This window comes from Lepidochelys kempii, chromosome 2 (assembly GCF_965140285.1).
Source record: "Lepidochelys kempii isolate rLepKem1 chromosome 2, rLepKem1.hap1, whole genome shotgun sequence".
NCBI lineage: Eukaryota > Metazoa > Chordata > Testudines > Cheloniidae > Lepidochelys > Lepidochelys kempii.
The window spans coordinates 133,096,649-133,117,106 of NC_136381.1; the positions used below are offsets into that span (position 1 = coordinate 133,096,649).

A 20,458-nucleotide genomic window follows, 5' to 3' on the forward strand; every position below is an offset into this window, starting at 1 on the left:
ACAATGCAGTGCAGGATGAAATGCTAAACTTAGATGTACAAAACTGGGGAAAGAACGAGGAGTACTTGTGGCACCTTCAAGACTAACAAATTTATTTTGAGCCTAAGCTTTCATGGGCTAAAGCCCACTTCATCGGATGCATGTAGTGGAAAATACAGTAGGTGTGTATATATATATATATATATACACACACACACACACACACAGAGAACATGAAAAAATGGGGGTTGCTATACCAGCTATGATGAGACCAATCGACTAAGGTGGGCTATTATCAGCAGGAGAAAAAAACCTTTTGTAGTGATAATCTGGATGGCCCATTTCAAACAGTTGACAAGAAGGTATGAGTAACAGTAGGGGGGAAATTAGCATGGGGAAATGACTCATCCACCTCCAGTCTTTATTCAAGCCTAATGTAATGGTGTCCAGTTTGCAGATTCATTCCAGTTGTGCTGTTTCTCATTGGAGTCTATTTTTGAAGTTTTTTTGTTGAATAATTGTGACTTTTAGGTCTGTAATTGAGTGTCCAGAGAGATTGAAGTGTTCTCCGACTGGTTTTTGAATGTTATAATTCTTGACGTCTGATTTGTGTCCAATTATTCTTTTGCTTAGAGACTGTCCGGTTTGGCCAATGTATATAGCAGAGGGGCATTGCTGGCACATGATGGCATGTATCACATTGGTGGATGTGCAGGTGAACGAGCCTCTGATAGTGTGGCTGATGTGATTAGGCCCTTTGATGGTGTCCCCTAAATAGATGTGAACACAGTTGGCAACGGGCTTTGTTGCAAGGATAGGTTCCTCAGTTAGTGATTTGTCATGTGGTGTGAGGTTGCTGGTGAGTATTTGGTTCAGGTTAGGGGGCTGTCTGTAAGCGAGGACTGGCTTGTCTCCCAAGATCTATGAGAGTGAGAGATTGTCCTTCAGGATAAGTTGTAGATCCTTTATGATGTGCTGGAGAGGTTTTAGTGGCTGAATCATTACACTAAAAACTATTTCCCCGTGCTAATTTTCTCCCTACTGTTACTAACACTTTCTTGTCAACTGTTTGAAATGGGCCATTCACTACAAAAGTTTTTTTTTTTCTCCTGCTGATAATAGCCCACCATAATCGACTGGTCTCGTTAGACCTGGTATGGCAACACCCAGTTTTTCATGTTCTCTGTATATCTATATCTATATCTATATCTTCTTACTGTATTTTCCACTACATGTATCCGATGAAGTGGGCTTTAGCCCACGAAAGCTTATGCTCAAATCAATTTGTTAGTCTCTAAGGTGCCACAAGTGCTCCTCGTTCTTTCTGCTGTTATTCTCTCAAGATCTGTGAGAGTAATGGGTCGTCCTTCAAGATAGGTTTTTAAGGTCAGGCTTGACAAAGCCCTGGCTGGGATGATTTAACTGGGAATTGGTCCTGCTTCGAGCAGGGGGTTGGACTAGATGACCTTCTGGGGTCCCTTCCAACCCTGATATTCTATGATAGGTTGTAGATCCTTGATGATGCATTGGAGAGGTTTTAGTTGGGGGCTGAAGGTGATGGCTAGTGCTTTCTATTCTTTTTTTTTGTTGGGCCTGTCCTGTAGTAGGTAACTTCTGGGAACTCTTCTGGCTCCGTCAGTTTGTTTCTTCACTTCAGCAGGTGGGTATTGTAGTTGTAAGAATGCTTGATAGAGATCTTGTAGGTGTTTGTCTCTGTGTGAGGGATTGGAGCAAATGCGGTTGTATCGTAGAGCTTGGCTGTAGACAATGGATCATGTGGTGTGGTCAGGATGAAAGTTGGAGGCATGTAGGTAGTCATAACGATCAGTAGGTTTCCGGTATAGGGTGGTGTTTATGTGACCTTCGCTTATTAGCACCGTAGTGTCCAGGAAGTGGATCTCTTGTGTGGACTGGTCCAGGCTAAGGTTGATGGTTGGATGGAAATTGTTGAAATCATGGTGGAATTCCTCAAGGGCTTCTTTTCCATGGGTCCAGATGATGAAGATGTCATCAGTGTAGTGCAAGTAGAATAGGGGCATTAGGGGACAAGAGTTGAGGAAGCATTATTCCAAGTCAGCCATAAAAATGTTGGCATACTGTGGGGCCATGCGGGTACCCATAGCAGTGCCGCTAATTTGAAGGACAAACCATCACTCTTACAGATCTTGGGAGACAGGCCAGTCCTTGCTCACAGACAGCCCCCCCCCACCTGAAGCAAATACTAACCAGCAACCACACACCACAGAATAAAAACACTAACCCAGGAACCTATCCTTGCAACAAAGCCCGCTGCCAACTGTGTCCACATATCTTTTCGGGGGACACCATCGTAGGGCCTAATCACATCAACCACACTATCAGAGGCTCATTCACCTGCACATCCACCAATGTGATATATGCCATCACGTGCCAGCAATGCTCCTCTGCCATGTACATTGGCCAAACTGGACAGTCTCTACGTAAAAGAATAAATGGACACAAATCAGATGTCAAGAATTATAACATTCAAAAATCAGTCGGAGAACACTTCAGTCTCTTTTGTCATTCGATTACAGACCTAAAAGTGGCAATTCTTCAACAAAAAAAACTTCAAAATCAGACTCCAAGGAAAGACGGCTGAATTGGAACTGGATACAATTAATGTAGGCTTGAATAAAGACTGGGAGTGGATGGGTCATTACACAAGGTAAAACTATTTCCCCATGATTATTCCTCCCCTCCCCGCCCCTGCTGTTCCTCAGACGTTCTTGTCAACTGCTGGAAATGGCCCACCTTGATGATCACTGCAAAAAGGTTTCCGCTCCACCCCAGCTCTCCTGCTAGTAATAACTCACCTTACCTGATCACTCTTGTTACAGTGTGTATGGTAACACCCATTGTTTCATGTTCTCTGTGTGTATAAATCTCCCCATTGTATTTTCCACTGCATGCATCCGATGAAGTGAGCTGTAGCTCACGAAAGCTTATGCTCAAATAAATGTGTTAGTCTCTAAGGTGCCACAAGTACTCCTTTTCTTCTTGTATCCTGATGTAACCCTTCTGCCAGGTGAAGCTAGCAGCAACAAGGGCCGGGTTCAGTATCAAGGGGTTCCTTTTCAAAAATACAACACAAAACCGGCGCAAGCCCCCACCCAGTGACCTGGGCCAATTACACACCACCCCTTGGGTGCCTCTAAGAGGCAATATTCCCCCTCTAGCAAGCACAGAGTCTGAGTGTCACAAAAAATGTTAATAAAAGGAGAGAATTAACTCAGCAGTAATTTGGGAAACCACCACAACTAGAGCTCATAACACAAAGCATGAGCAAAAGAGACCCACCCCCAAATAAGTTGGGCAGTGTGCTACTCCCCTCAAGGTCTTAAGTCCAGCAAGCAAAAAGTCCCTTTAATGTGCCTGTCCCTTCTCTGTACCCCACTCACAGTTGCTGTCCTTGGCCAATGCAACCCCAGCATTCAGAGGTTCATCTGCAGAGTTCACCTCTGGTGGGCGGGGGGTGTAAGGAAGCACCTTACATGCTGCACTGCTCGGGCATTCGCTCGTCACCCCAATGGCCGATTGCCACATCTCTGCAGGGCTCTGGTAGCCACTTGCCATGCCTCTCCACCAGCCGCCCTGCTAGCCGCGCCTCTCCACCAGCTGCCCTGCTGGCCACTTACCACACCACTCCAGCAGCTGCCTGTTTACCAAGATGTCTTCAGGGCCCCCCACACTTGAGATCTCAGTGATCTCAGCTGTTAGTGGAGGAGCTTCACTGCTGGTGAACACTGGGCAGTTTCTTGCAATAAACACTGTCCCAAAGTATGTCTAATACTTAGACCAAGGTATCAGTGATTTCAGCTCTGCAACATGTAACAAGACTCTCAATTGAGTCTAAATTAGCTCTTTTAGTATATCATGGAGAGAGAAAGGGACAAATGGAGTCTAGGACCCTTAAACAGAGCCCACACTACCAGGTACAAGAACCTGTCCCCACCCTCTGTCAATTCATTGGGCTTTGCAACCCATGTCCCCACCTAGCAAGTGCTGTTACATTGAGGGTGAGTCCCTCCATTGGGGTATGCCAGGTACAGTTCTGCTGCCCTCGGTTCACACAACAAGGATAGCAACACCCTCCTGCCCCAGTAACAAGGAGACTGGGGATCCAACACCAGCCACAAGTGATCATTTGGGAAAGCAGTCTCATCATGCTGAGCACCTAAGCAGGGTGGGTGTGTCCGTGCAAACGAGATCAGCTTCTGAAATCTTTTTCCACAGCTCACCACTAGATGTCAGGGAAGAGCTCATCAACACTCTGATTACACTGAGGTATAGTGTGAGTTGTTGCCTTGTGCTGTCCACCTTTTCCCCCACAGAAGGTGTTAATGCACCTTTGCTTCCAAGTCTGCTGCCATCTTGCTCTTTTGTGGGTTGTTGCTTCCCAGTTGCTGGAGTCAACCTGAGCTGCTAACAAATTTGACTTCAATGTATCTTTATATATCATTTGTACTGACCACCATATACCACATTTTAATGAAAGGTGTGTTTTAAAATTTAGTTAGACCAGCCCAAGACTCTGTTTGGACAATAAGATTGAAAGCTGGCTTCTGTCTAACTCGTATCAGTCAATTTGTTAAGTTTATATAAGCCAATTTTTAACTGATCCAAGAAGATCCATAAAGGGTCTCAAACTGTTTAACTACATTGTTTCTTTTTAAAATGATTTTTGTTAAAGCAGTGCAGCTTTGGTTTGTAGACAAGACCTCAGCCTATATTCATCACCATCATCATCACTCCTATAACCCTGTTGGTCATTGGGGCACCATCACTGATGAGCAATCAACCAATTGTTTCCACCCCGATGATTGTGTGTCAGTTCTTGAGTCTTTGCAAAGTCCATTCCTGTCCACTCTTTTATGATGTCAATCCATCTCTTCTTCTGTCTACCTCTTCCTCTCTTCCCTTGTCTTTTTCCTTGGAGGATGGTGTTGGATAGGCCAGATGATCTTGTTACATGGCCATACCACTTCAGCTTATGCTTCTTCACAGTCATCAGGAGGTCTTCATATGACCTAGTGCACTGGGTGATGATGTTGCGGACCTCTTCATTAGTGACGTGGTCAAAGTAGTAGATGCCCAGAATTTTACCAAAGTATCTCATCTCTACTACCTCTATTTTCTGTTCAAGTTCTGCCGTAAGGGTCCATGTCTTGCACACATAGTGTTGCTTAATTGACTGCTCAGAATGGTAAAGATCATGCTGCTACCTCAGCCATTACTCCAGGTCATTAAAAAAAAAATCACTCCGGCAAGAATTTCTCTCTACTCTGTGGTTTCCTCTGAATTCACAGTAAGACATTGAAAGAACAGAGGGATTTCATAATGTTACACATGTGCTCCTCAAGAAACATTGGAGCTGAAAAAGTTTTACAGGCCTATCCTTTACTGTTTAAAGATTCACATTTCCTGCTGTCAGGGTTCCTCCCCCACTCTGAACTCTAGGGTACAGATGTGGGGACTTGCATGAAAACCTCCCAAGCTTACTTTCACCAGCTTAGGTTAAAACTTCCCCACGGTACAAATTAATTTTATCCTTTGTCCCTGGATCTCCACTGCCACCACCAAACTCACTGGGTTTACTGGGAAACATAGTTTGGACACGTCTTTCCCTCCAAAATCCTCCCAACCCTTGCACCCCACTTCCTGGGAAAGGTTTGGTAAAAATCCTCACCAATTTGCATAGCTGACCACAGACCCAAACCCTTGGATCTGAGAACAATGAAAAAGCATTCAGTTTTCTTACAAGAAGACTTTTAATAGAAGTAAATAAATCCCCTCTGTAAAATCAGGATGGTAGATACCTTACAGGGTAATTAGATTCAAAACATAGAGAATCCCTCTAGGCAAAACCTTAAGTTACAAAAAGGACACACAGACAGGAATAGTCATTCTATTCAGCACAGTTCTTTTCTCATCCATTTACAGAAATCATAATCTAACACATACCTAGCTAGATTACTTACTAAAGTTCTAAGACTCCCCATTCCTGGTCTATCCCCGGCAAAAGCAGCATACAGACAGATACAGACCCCTTGTTTCTCTCCCTCCTCCCAGCTTTTGAAAGTATCTTGTGTCCTCATTGGTCATTTTGGTCAGGTGCCAGCGAGGTTACCTTTAGCTTCTTAACCCTTTACGGGTGAGAGGATTTTTCCTCTGGCCAGGAGGGATTTTAAAGGGGTTTACACTTCCCTTTATATTTATGACACCTGCCCAAAGAGGTATTCATCTAATTTGTTCAAGTGGCCCCTAATGATAGGTATTACTGTGCCTGGCAATGCGCCCAAGCAGAGGTAATATTTTAAATCAATAGACTTCTGGAAGAACCCATTTTGTAATGGCATCAGCGTTAATGTTTTCAGATAGTTTACTTGTAGATGTAACCCTTAACAGATAATCTCCCTTTCTTACTTTCTTATTATGGGTTTATTCATGTGACAGAATCAAGTCAGTGTGTGTTGTGAGTATGTGTTGTGTGCCCCCTCTGTTCCTTATCTGCAGAGGATCTGAGCTTATTTCAGCCCTAAGATAAGGAACTTGGTTCAGTCCTACAAACACGTATCTTGCACTAGAGGTCCCTGGTTCATAGAATTATAGAATATTAGGGTTGGCAGGGACCTCAGGAGGTCATCTAGTCCAACCCCTGCTCAAAGCAGGACCAATCCCCAACTAAATCATCCCAGCCAGGGCTTTGTCAAGCCTGACCTTAAAAACCTCTAAGGATGGAGATTCCACCACCTCCCTAGGTAACATATTCTAGTGCTTCACCACTCTCCTAGTGAAAAAGTTTTTCCTAATATTCAACCTAAGATATTCAATCTCTAGCATTGGCCAACATTGTAGCTATCACATTAGGACTATGCAGGGCCATGTTACCCTGCAGGAGCTCAGGAAAGAACTCTACCTTGTGATTCACAACACTTGCTGAAGCATATTCAATGGTACCCTCTCTTCAGGTGGTGCGACTCATTTTCAGAACTCCAAGTTGCCTGCATCAAACTGGGAGAGGAAGGCGGGCAGGAATGAGACCTTGACTTCTCCCGGATCCACCCAGAACAGGGGGAAAGAAGTTGATAAGAGCTAGAGCCAGTGATTTTTGCCTTCTTAGAGTGATCACAACAGAGCAGGAAGGATCACTGTGGGACTTATCTGGGATGATCAACTAATCTAGTGTGGCTTGAAGCCCTGTATACTTCCTGTTCTCTCTTGTATTGAGGTGACTGAACTGCTGCAAATACAGCTAGTACAATCATCATGTTACTGACATGGATTGTGAAGTGTTAGGAATGCTTGTGTGCATGGGCATGAAGGCTGGGATTTTCAAAGCAGCCTTTGGCAGACGCCAAAGGAAGTTAACCTTAGGGAGATTATGTTCATACTGTGGCTGGGAACATGCCTCCCAGCCCAGATAGACAGACACGTACTCGCTCTGCTTGAGTGAGCATGTTAAAAATAGCAGTATGGATGTGGTGGCACAGGCTAGCCACCTGAGTACAAGCCCACCAAACCTGCTGAGTCCATATTCAGCTGGCTAGCTCCTGCTGCCGCAGCCACACTGCTATGTAGAGCACAGTACCCAAACTGAGTGAGTATGTGTCTGTCTGCCCAGGACAGGAGGCACTCTCCCACCTGCAGCATAGACATTGGTTAAGACTCCTTTGAAAAATCAACTCTGAAGTGTTTTACAAGTATTGCTGAGAACTGCACTAGTGGCTGGATTGCCAGAGTTCTCTAGCTCAGGCAGGGATTTATGGCAGCCAAATTCTACGAGGTGTTCAGCACCTTTAGCTCCCAACTGTTGAATTACATGACAATGCAAAATGTAGGTACATTTTGTAACACCATAGGATTCTTATAATATTCAGACTCAACAGGTAATAAAAAAAGAAATTAAAATGTGTAACTGAGCTATTACTCTAAGGTAACAAAAATATTAGTAAGTTTTAAAGTGAAAAGGCAGAAATATTGTAATCAGAGTCTAAACTTGACTGAGCGACAGCTAGTTAGAAGAGAGCTCAGATCTTGAAATGTCCTGTCAGATCCTGGATAAGGACCAGTTAAACTATTACAATCCATAGACAATACACAAGGGACACAATTATCGTAGAGTATTATGGCATTAGTGGATAGCTTTGTTCTAAAGCACCAACTCTAATAACTATTGTCTAAGCACTTGATTTGCTAAATTGGAAGAAGAGGATTGTGAATACACACAGAGGTAAAGAAAACAATTATGTTGTGAGATTAAGTGTTTTAATTAGCATGTCTGTCAATATGCTTCATTATTTTAGAAATGCAGCTGAAGCAGCGGACTGTTGTATTATGAATATTAATGACATTTTTAGATGTAAGCCTGTTCATTTCCCAGCATCAACTCTGAGCCAAATCAATATATTGCTTACTTTGCAGAATGTGCAATGCCATTCAATTTTTCTAAATATCAAGCAAGCACATTCCATTAAAGGTTTGTGTAATTCCTTCTGGGGGAAAAGTACATCCAAACCTAGCAAACTTTGTATTTGTACTCCTGAAACTGTAAAAACAGCCTCTCTCTCTCTCTATTCCTGCTGAGATCTTGCATGCCAGGTTTTAGCCTGCAGTGAAATCAACAGTTAAGATTTTTGAAAAGTTTTCGTAAAAAAATTTTTACACTCTTTTTACTAAAAAGACAACTGACAAACTTAGAAAACAGCTTTGATTGATTTATACTTTATCCAAATGTTCTAACTTATCCCATGCACTGAAGATTTAGGCTTAAATAAGAAGGATTTTTCTTCTAAAACATATTCCTAAGATTGTCTCTCAGTAATAGATTTGGTTTATGTGTGGATTACAAATCCACAGTACGCTTTTTAATGTCAGACCTTTATTAGCCATTACGTGAAAACATCACTGAAATTCTAACATCTGCATAGGTACAAAAGTTAAAATACAGAGCATAGTATTTAACTGACTTTTTCCAGTAAACTCAGGGCAAATTTATAATTTTACCTTCAATAATCCAAAATAGTGAATGTTAAAATACATAGGTATATTAATAAGAATCTCTAGAGTCAAGGTTTTTTTTGTTTTGTTTTTTAAAAACTGAAGCAGAAGTATGGACTTCTGTGAGTTTGAATGTATCTTCTGTACAAATATAAACATTACATATAAGCTTTGAGTCCCTAGTAAATGAACTATTTTCCTTGGTATCTATTTGACTGGAATATTTCATTGAGTTACATAGCTGCCTTAATCCTAAAAATGTTCATTCTGCATATAATTAAAAATTATATTGTCAGCACATGGTTTGAGCTCCTAAACAAGTAAGAAAATAAACCAAGTAAATAAGTGAGAGCCAAAATGTAGATGTCAGATCAGCAAAGGGTGACTAACAAGTTTCTCAATCAGCACTGGCACATTTGCTTGTGACTGGGTCAAGGGATCACATCTCATCTGGTCTAGTGCCCCCTTCTGTCTCTCACTTGTCTTACAGCCACTTTCACCAGGACTTGGGGTGATTTCTCTTTGTGACTGAGCACTTCTATAGGACACTATTTAGTCTTCCCCTTCCAAAGTCCCTCTGGACCAACTTTCTGTGCACCATCCCAGGCAGTCCTCCATCCCACTTCCCAGTCTATACCACTTCCCTAGTGGCTGGTAAGGGAACCCGGGCCCACCTGCTACTTTGGGTTTCAGAGCAGGGACCTTATAATCAGCAGCCAAGGCATACAGTTTCAAACTTTGCTGCTTCTTCCTACTCTATCTTCCACAGGCTCCCTTATCCACAACTACTCTGAATAAACCCCTTCCATGAGGAACAGGATCACAGGGCTTTTACTCCTACCAGGTCTATATCCAAAGAGTGACTCCAGACCCCCTTCCTACAAACCTCTTCTGCTTTCACCTTCCTGGGTTTATACAAGCCAGCCTTCATCTTCAATTAGTGAATATCACTCAGGCCTGACTCACCCCAGCTGCAGCCTATAATGCTAACTTCTGACCCACCTTAATACCTTCACAGACGGTGTGGGTAAACACCCAACCAGTGACTTTTAACTAAGATGAGCTTTGCAGAACTTTTTTTTTTTTTTACTTATATGGTAGATCTGCTGCCCTTAGCTGAGTTTGTAATTATGATTCTCTGGAGCTCTTACTTTAGAACCAAAGTAAGTGGCCAAAGTTTCTAAAGAGTTCCACACATTGGGATCAAGGTATAGACTGTGTTCCATAGCCTTTATTATGTGCTCAGTGCAATGACTAACTAACTGAGAATGCATGTCAAGTTTAGTAATGTGTTAAATGTATAACCACAACAATGAAAAGGGATCTGAGGAAGACTAAGTTGGAAGGTCTATCCAATGGCATAGGTCTCTCCTCTTGCTTGAGTTTATTATGCCTTTTAGAAATCATCTGTCTCCTCTGTGTATAAGTCTTAAAAATAACATCCTACTACTCTGCTTAGGAAATACATAAAGTAAAGGGAGTACTTAAAGCCTTTGTTTTTAAAAGGAGGTTGTAAATTTTGGATACATCCTGCCATTGCTGCCTAAGTGCAGTTACTTTACCTGCATGCTCATCAGGCACTCTCATGCTCTTCTGCTTTTATAGGTAAGAGTTTCTACATTTATCCTTCACATTCTTCCTATTCACCAGAAGCCTAATTTTGTACCTATTGAAGCAAATTCTCATGCACCTTTAACATAAGACGGAGCAGGACTGAGGCCTCAGGGCCAAATTCTGCCAACCTTACTTTAGGTCTGCAGCATCATACTCCACAATTATTTATGTTGTCTTCATTGAGACTGCTCATGGAGCACAGTATTACTCAATGAAAATAAGGATATGTCTACACTGTAAGTGCTACAGAGGTACAGCTGTGGTGCTGTAGTAGATCCACCTCCTCAAGAGGCAGTAGCTAGGCTGATGGAAGAATTCTTCCATTGACCTAGCACTGTCTACAGTGGAGCTTATGTTGTCATAACTTAGTCTCCCCGAGGTGTGAATTTTAAATACAGGGCATGCACATGCATACACACAGTAAGCAATTACATCTTGTATCCATTGGAACTTTTTTCTCTTAAAAAAATCCAGTTTGCCTGACATTAAAATATTGATATGTAGCAGAATCTTGTGATTGGATTGCATTGGCTATATTTAAAATTGTACTCTTGTGTCTATTGAATTCTTGGCCTTTCTGTTGAGATTTTTATATACGTAAAGTAAATAAGACACCTAAGTCACACTGTTATCCATCACATTACACATTCACAATAATACTGTTGATGTGATGTTTATTTGTGGAATTCTACTTCTATCAGGTCAAACGGCTTTGTTGTACAATAATTGTTCAACTGACATAATCAAAATTGATATGATTTATGATCATGTCTTTAAACTGTAAAATAGTAAAACAAGAATTTGTTATCCAACAGGGAGCAATTAGCTTATACCATGACCACTTATCACTCAGTCTATATTTTAGTTTCTAATTTTTATATATATATATTACTGTCATAACCCATTAACTTAAATATGGTTTATAAGATCAATAACTCTCTAGAAAATGCTTGTTAGCATAGTTAAATGATGGGTTTGTTATTGCTTTAACAGCCCTCTTCTTTGACATAGGCTATTAATTAAGAAGCAATTTGTTACATTCTGCTAAAACACTTTCAAAGAGTTATTGCTAAATAAGAGACAAGAATGAAATCAGGTTTCAAAAAAGCTATTGTAGCTATTTTATTCTGTATATTTTTATAATAGGAAGAGGTAAAATGTATCTATATTTGAGATGATAAACAGGAGATGCTGTTGCTAAATCTTTCTCCTTTTAAAAAAGAAAATGGCAAAATTCCTTTTCTTTACTTCAATGGGAGAAAGTTCTTGATTATTAGAAAACAAAATAAGGGATGGGGGCAGTATGTGTTAACACTTTCACGTCAGGATTTCAAGTTCTTGGTGAAATCTCAAATCTTATTTACATCACAATAATGTCTAAAGGATCAATTGAAATTGGGGGTATACTGGGGTTGGCTCTCAATGTGCATTTGTACAGCACCTAATACAAAGAGCTTACAGTCTAAACAGAAGAGAGACAAGGGGGGAGAGAAAAGTAGTGTTACCCCAGTTGTACAGCTAGGGAGCTGAGAAAGAGATTAGAGCCAGATCCACAAAAGTACTTAGGCATCTTTGCATTTCATGAACTCCAGCCAAATCCGGTAGGTGCCTAAATTCTCTCAGCACTTACTTTTTGGGAGTAAAGTTCCCTGGGCACTTATATTTCTGCCTCTGGGCACACGCACTTCTGCCTTACTCTAGGTGTTCAGATACCTATCTCCCACCTAAGCTCTAGAACAATACACAAACCAGGGGAAAACGAGCATTTGCCTGCCTATGCCATGTGCAGGCCCCAATCTGGTATGTGACTGCTGGCTCTGGTCCCATGCAAACTCTGGGCAAGTAGTGGTGATGCCATCACCCACCTTATAACTTTTAGGTTAGAGCACTCACCTAGGAAGTGGAAGCCCTAGGTTCAATTCTCCCCTCTGCCTGAAATGAAGATCCAGTGCAATCAACCTGATTTCATGAAGCGTTTTGATTTTGACAAACCCACATATCCTAACACAATTCAGATCTGTCATAATTTCTCTGACCAGTTCTACTAATTTCTTTAAATTTTTGAGTTGATACAAGGATGGTATCCTGTTAAGAGCTTTAATGAGGTATGACCATCCTCTTATGTTTATTTTATACAGCACACTGAAAGCTATTGAGACAGTTAAAATTAATCTTTTTTTATAGCCTCCTTTTTTCATCCACTGATAACAGTCTCAGAAGTTCTCCTTTGAAAATGAGATTTTATATGCATAATCTCAGCACAGAGATGACTATTTTTTTGGTTTATTTATGCAAGTTTGTGCACATATCTGAAAAATGGCTGCATGGATATTGTCAAACAGGAGAAAATAAGCTGCATGTGTCTTTTCACAAGCTTACACCATCACACCTGAAATCCATGCAAACAGTGCCTAATGGACAGCATTTCCTGGTACTGAGAAATTTCTGATATAGGAATGTGATAAATGAAGGGGCGGAGTAGCTTCCTTTTATGGACACCCAACCAGCCAGTTAGCTGTAAAGTCCCTCTTGGTGGCTGTTCTCTTCTTGCTTTACTTGTAAATGGTTAACAAAGTTCCCCAGGTAAAGGAAAATGAGTGGGCACCTGAACAAAAGAGCCAATGGGAGGGCAAGAACTTTTTAAAATGGGGGAAAAAACCTTCCATTTGTTTGTTTGTGTCTCTCTCTGGGAAAGAGGGGAACAGAGGGCAGTAGGAATGCTGTGTAAGGCATGAACCAGGTATAAAAATTCATCTTTCATAATTAAATTAATTAATTTAATAAGTAAATAATTAAATAATTTGGATAGGGAATGTTTAGTTAGATGCTATCAGGTTTATTTCTTATTTTGGCTTGTGAATCTCCTCTGTGCTAATCCCAGATGCTTTTGTTTGCTTGTAACCTTTAAACTGAACCCCCAAGAAAGCTATTCTGGGTGCTTAATTTTTGTAATTGTTTCTTTTAAGATCTAGCAAAATCCCTAAGTTCCAGATGTATTTTTTCCCTTTTTGTTTTAAATAAAATTTACCTTTTTTAAGAACAGGATTGGATTTTTGGTGTCCTAAGAGGTTTGTGCATGTTTGATTAGCTGATAGCCACATATAATTTCCTTTGTTTTCTTTTTCAGCTCTTCCCTGGGGGACATGGGTGTGTGAAAGGGCTTGAGGGTACCACATAGGGAGGAATTCCCAAGTGCTCCTTCCTGGCTTCAAAGGGGTTTTTTTTTGCATTTGGGTTGTGGCAGCATTTATCAAGCTAAGGTCAGAGAGAAGCTGTAACCTTGGGAGTTTAATACAAGCCTGGAATGGCAAGTATTAATTTTTAAAATCCTCGTGGGCCCCCACTTCCTGTACTCGAGGTGCCAGAGTTGGGATTCAACTTTGACATATAGGCCTAATGTGGTTTTAGCTAGCTTCTTCATTCTCCTACTGGGAATGAGCAAGGAAACAATATGGGAGAGGAAAGGGAGAGTGTCAAATTAGTTCTATGTCTGCCTAGATTAAACTTGGTCCGTGGAATATTTTCTAAGATGCCTTACATAGATCTCTTTACATGGCAAATATTTACTTTTTATAATCTAGCTCATTTGTAACATCAATTCTTTTCTGACAATAGATTTAATTCTTGTTTTATTTAGAGGAAATAAAAGGTAAGAGTTGTTTTCACCCACATCACACCCTGGGGAAAGACAGAGATGTCATGTTTAAAAGATCATTCCAGTGGGGTCATTCATGCCAGTACTAGCATCCTTGTCTTCTGGGGTGCTAAGATCCTTTCACAGAGCAAGCCCAAAAGCTTATGTGTAAAATTAGTCATGTCACGGAGTGTTATTGATCCTCATGATTTTATAAATAGTGATAATGGCAGAAGAGTTAATAGCAGCTTCCTTGTTGCAAAAAAAAAAAAAACTGTAGAAAGCTTTGAAAGTGATTTTTTTTTCCGTGCAGAGAAGAACCTGAAGAAACTGACATCTTCCTGGAGAAATCAAGGAATTCTGCTGAACAGTGCATTATTTCCTACAGGGAATAATTTTGCAGAATCTGCCAGACACATGTTGGTGTTGGATGATAAAGAATATGAAGTGGTGAGAATATAGTTATATCTTACAAATAAGAAATAAAGAGAGACGTTGGGTTTTCCCCCCACAGCACCAGCAAACTCCAACAGATTTAAACTCACAAGCTTCTAAACATAAGAATAATACTGTCTTGGGTTAACCGGGATTCTCCCAGAAATGAACGGTATAGATTCAGGTGCTGGACCACATTAATCTCTGGTGAAATTCCAATTCAGTTTATGTACTTAAAACAGAATTGCTTTGGCCTCCTGTCTCTAACTTCACCTGTGTGGTGGTGGTTCTGGTGGTGATGATGATGATGGAGTCAATGTCCAAGGATTCAGCAATGATTATAAGTGAACACATATGTGAGATCAAATGATTGCAAGCACTATAAACACAGCTATATATGGGACCAACTAGATTGTTGATGACTATTGCAGGCTCTTGTATCTTTGCCTTACGCTGTCTACTCTTTTGCCCCAGAGAAGGTGTTAATGCACCTTTGCTTCAAAGTAGTTAACGGCAACATGACAAGTCTGCTGCCACCTTCCTCAGTTATGGATTGTTGCTTCCCGGTTGCTGGAGTCAACCTGAGCTGCTAAAAAATTTTGACTTCAATGTATCTTTATATATCATTTGTACTGACCACCATGTACCACATTTTAATGAAAGGTGTGTTTTAAAATTTAGTTAAACAAGCCAAAGACTGTTTAGACGCTCAGATTGAAACCTGGCTTCTATCTACTTGTATCAGTCAATTTGTTAAATTTATATGTCAGTTTTTAACTGATCCAAGAAGATCCACAAAGGATCTCAAACTGTTTTAACTACATTGTTTTTTTTTTAAATGATTTTTGTTAAAGCAGTGCAGCTTTGGTTTGTAGGCAAGATCTAAGTCTATAGTACCTATTTAAAACAAGGTATTTATGAATACCCAACACTGAGAAACATAATAAAAAATTACTACTGCATTAGCACTCCATTAAAGAGGCTCTGTATGGATTTACTCTGCACATCCATAAGTAAGCAACACAGTCACTGAAGCACCAAACATTTCTTTGACAGTTTACAGAGATGCAATACAATTGAACCCATACTACTAACTTCACACAGAGTTTAAGAGCCATACAATTCTATATTTGAATTTCTAAAATCAATATTGTTATGGTGTATCAAAAATGCTTTCCCTAGAAACTTTGTTAATTTACCTTAAGAGCTCAGACTATTTGAGAAGATGAGTGCTTACTTTTAGAGTGGTTTACCTTGGAAATAGGAAGATAAGAACATTCTTTCAGCCTTTGCTGAACCTTATGAAGTTTTCTAAAAGTCTGATAAACTAAGATTTTTTGCCCCCCAGATATTTACAGCCACATGAAAAACATACTGTGTCCAGTTTTCATATCCTCACTTTAAAGAGGATTTTGAAAAACTAGAAAGCACTCAGAGACGATCCAAAAGAATGATTTAAGGTCTGGAAAACATACCCCATTCAGTGAGAATCTTAAATGAGTTTTCTAGTTTATTAAAGAAAAGGTTAAAATGTGACTTGATTAGTCTAAAAATACATACAACTGTTAGATTAAAGAACTTGCTATCAGCAGACAAAAGACAGAACAGGGTTCAGTGAACAGAAGTTGCGTAAACACTTTTAACAGTAATAGCAATTAACTATTGAAATAGTTTACCAAGGAATGTGGGGATTCCCTATCAGTTGTTATTAAATCAAGACACTCTAGTTCAACCAGAAGAACTTACAAATGGGACATACTCCTCTGGAGCGTACACACCATGTAAGGACTCCTGCAGAGTCTGGTTTAGGGCTTAACCCATCTGCACTTGAATGAGCAATGAAGTCTCACATTTAATAACAGTGTAGTTGTTCATTTCAGTGGAATATCAAAAGCAAAGCTTTTGATACGGTCTTCCACAGTATTCTTGCCAGCAAGTTAAAGAAGTATGGGCTGAATGAATGGACTGGATAGAAAGCTGGCTAGATCATCTTGCTCAACAGGTAGTGATCAATGGCTCCATGTCTAGCTGGCAGCCGGTATTAAGTGGAGTGCCCCAAGGGTCAGTCCTGGGGTCAGTTTTGTTCAATATCTTCATTATGATCTGGAGGATGGCGTGGACTGCACCCTCCGCAAGTTTGCAGATGACACTAAACTTTGAAGAGTGGTAGACACGCTGGAGGATAGGTGTCATAAATATAAAGGGAAGGGTAAAACCCTTTAAAATCCCTCCTGGCCAGGGAAAAGCTCCTCTCACCTGTAAAGGGTTAAGAAGCTAAAGGTAACCTCACTGGCACCTGACCAAAATGACCAATGAGGAGACAAGATACTTTCAAAAGCTGGGAGGAGGGAGAGAAACAAAGGGTCTGTGTGTCTATCTATATGTTGTTTCTGCCGGGGATAGACCAGGAATGGAGTCTTAGAACTTTTAGTAAGTAATCTAGCTAGAGATGTGTTAGATTATGATTTCTTTAAATGGCTGAGAAAAGAACTGTGCTGAATAGAATAACTATTTCTGTCTGTGTATCTTTTTTGTAACTTAAGGTTTTGCCTAGAGGGGTTCTCTATGTTTTAAATCTAATTACCCTGTAAGGTATCTACCATCCTGATTTTACAGGGGGGATTTCTTTATTTCTATTTACTTCTATTTCTATTAAAAGTCTTGTTGTAAGAAAACTGAATGCTTTTTCATTGTTCTCAGATCCAAGGGTTTGGGTCTGTGGTCACCTACGCAAATTGGTGAGGCTTTTTATCCAACATTTCCCTGGAAAGGGGGGGTGCAAGTGTTGGGAGGATTGTTCATTGTTCTTAAGATCCAAGGGTCTGGGTCTGTAGTCACCTAGGCAAATTGGTGAGGCTTTTTACCAAACCTTGTCCAGGAAGTGGGGTGCAAGGTTTTGGGAAGTATTTTGGGGGGAAAGATGTGTCCAAACAGCTCTTCCCCAGTAACCAGTATTAGTTTGGTGGTGGTAGCGGCCAATCCAAGGACAAAAGGTGGAATAATTTGTACCTTGGGGAAATTTTGACCTAAGCTGGTAAAGATAAGCTTAGGAGGTTTTTCCTGCAGGTCCCAACATCTGTACCCTAAAGTTCAGAGTGGGGGAGGAACCTTGACAGTAGGAATAGGATACAGAGGGACCTAGACAAATTGGAGGATTGGGCCAAAAGAAATCTGATGAGGTTCCACAAGGATAAGTGCAGAGTCCTGCACTTAAGATGGAAGAATCCCATGCTCTGCTACAGATTAGGGACCAAATGGCTAGGCAGAAGTTCTGCAGAAAGGGACCTAGAGGTTACAGTGGATGAGAAGCTGGATATGAGTCAACAGTGTGCCCTTGTTGCCAAGAAGGCTAACGGCATTTTGGGATGTATAAGTAGGGGCATTGCCAGCAGATCAAAGGAAATGATCATTCCCCTCTATTCAACACTGGTGAGACATCATCTGGAGTACTATGTCCAGTTTTGGGCACCACACTACAAGAAAGATGTGGAAAAATTGGAAAGAGTCCAGCGGAGGGCAACAAAAATGATTGGGGGCTGGAGCACATGACTTATGAGGAGAGGCTGAGGGAACTGGAATTGATTAGTTTGCAGAAGAGAAGAATGAGGGGAGATTTGATAGCTGCTTACCTGAAAGGGGGTTCCAAAGAGGATGGATTAGGCTGTTCTCAGTGGTACCAGATGACAAAACAAGGAGTAATGGTCTCCAGTTGCAGTTGGGGAGCTTTAGGTTGGATACTAGGCAAAACTTTTTCACTAGGAAGGTGGTGAAGTACTGGAACGCATTAACTAGGGAGGTGGTGGAATCTCCTTCCTTGGAGGTTTTCAAGGTCAGGCTTGACAAAGCCCTGGCTGAGATGATTTAATTGGGATTAGTCCTGCTTTGAGCAGGGGGTTGGACTAGATGACCTCCTGAGGTCCCTTCCAACCCTGATATTCTATGATTCTATGATTCTGTGTTCACTCTTTGTAACTTGAACTGCTGCCATAACTGACTCTTTCTAAACTTGGAACATGTTTAGAAAAGCAGACACAAACTAGTTCCTCGAAGACAAAAGGGAAACTGACTCCTCACAGCCAGGTGTCAACAAAATCAAAGGGCTATCATATGGTTAAGTGGCCATTCTTTGGCAGAAAAAAGGGTATGAGCGAGAACTCTACATTTTTACAAGGAGGAGAGAGGAAAAATTATTCTCCTTAACCTCTGAGGATAGGACAAGAAGCAATGGGCTTAAATTGCAGCAAGAGGAGGTTTAGGTAAGACACTAGGAATAACTTCCTAACTGTCAGAGTGGTTAAGCACTGGAATAAATTGCCCAGGGAAGTTGTGGAATCTTCATCATTGGAGATCTTTAAGAGCAGGTTAGACAAACGCCTGTCAGGGTAGATCTAGATAATACTTTATTTTGTCATAAAAGCATGGAACTGGACTAGATGACCTCTTGAGGTCCTTTCCAGTCCTATGTTTCTATGATTCTGGAAAAGAAACAGCTGGAGGTTCTCATTACCACAGACCTTCTGTCTCCTGAACCTCAGCTGGAAGTGATTTTCAAAGAAAAGAACTATAAGAAAGGGAAACACATGCCCCCTAATACACCTCCCTGTCTCTCTGCCCATGGCATAAACAACACGTGAAGGACAAAGAAATTAATACTGAACTGGGCAGGATTCCTGGCTGAAAGGATTCCAGCCAGTAAGACTGCTGACCCATGTGGTGGGAGAAACCTTTGCTCTGAATTCATTTAGCTTGTTAATATAGATATTAATTGTGTTTTACCTTTTATTTGCTTGTAACCAATACTGACTCTTATGCCTCATTACCTGTAATCACTTAAAATCTATCTTTCTGTTGTTAATAAAATTATTTGATTGTTTTATCAAAACCAGTGTGTGTTTGGATAAGTGTTTGGGAAATTTCATTTGGAGTAACAAGATTTGTGCCTATAACTTTCTATTAATTAAATGACGGACTTTATATGAGCTTGTATTGCCCAGGGCCATGCTGGACAGTACAAGACACACATTTCTTGGGGAAAGTCTGGGACTGGGAGTTTGCTAATGTGGCCCTGCAGTGTAATTCCTGGGTGGCTGGCTATTGCACTCTTACAGTATAGCTGGAGGCTGTGTGTGAGGAGACCAGGAGTGGTTCCTCTCACAGCAAAGCAGTGTAAAAGGCACCCCAGGCTGGAGAATTGAGAGGACACAGTCGTCCATCAGTCCAGATTGTACCCTGGGTAAATGTCACACCTACATTGTGCTATTTTTTTACAGAGACTAGGATCCTCTGTCATTATCAGCCACACAATGTTCACTTTAGGAGCATTAAAACTTACAAGTCACAGTTTTGGATTTGTTAGAAGCTCCATCTTTCAATAAGAGAACCGCTGTGGCAGAGAGTGCTCCTTTTTCACTGAATGATCACTCAGCTGCATTTTGAGAATTTGGGAAGGTTTAGTTTCCACTTAATTCACAATACTTTAAGAGCATTTCCAAAGTTGCCATAACTGACTCTTTAACGCGTTTTTCCCCTGCTTGCTTTTCAGTTTCAGAACTCTAGAAAACATGCAGTAAATATTTTTATTTTTGTTTTTTTAAAAAAAACCCTTTTCCTAATCTTGACAACTTTAAACCCCCTGCTCACAGACTCAAGGCAGATCTGGTTGAACCATTGAGTTTTCTGAATTTTGCTAAAGGCTTTAGGCTACAGTATGCTACCAAAATTATAGTTGATGTAAAAAAAAGTCTTGTTTTTCTCATACTGCATTTTGTTTGTATGATG

General features: G+C 40.8%; 1 long non-coding RNA gene across 1 annotated transcript in view; it reads left to right on the plus strand.

Moving 5' to 3' along the window:
* The window catches only part of LOC140907094 (uncharacterized), a 368,026-nt gene that overhangs the window by 144,313 nt on the left and 203,255 nt on the right, over positions 1 to 20,458 (plus strand). Inside the window, exon 3 of the long non-coding RNA XR_013635268.1 lies at positions 14,559 to 14,695. This is a non-coding gene — a long non-coding RNA (uncharacterized LOC140907094). The remainder of the gene's footprint in view (positions 1 to 14,558; positions 14,696 to 20,458) is intronic.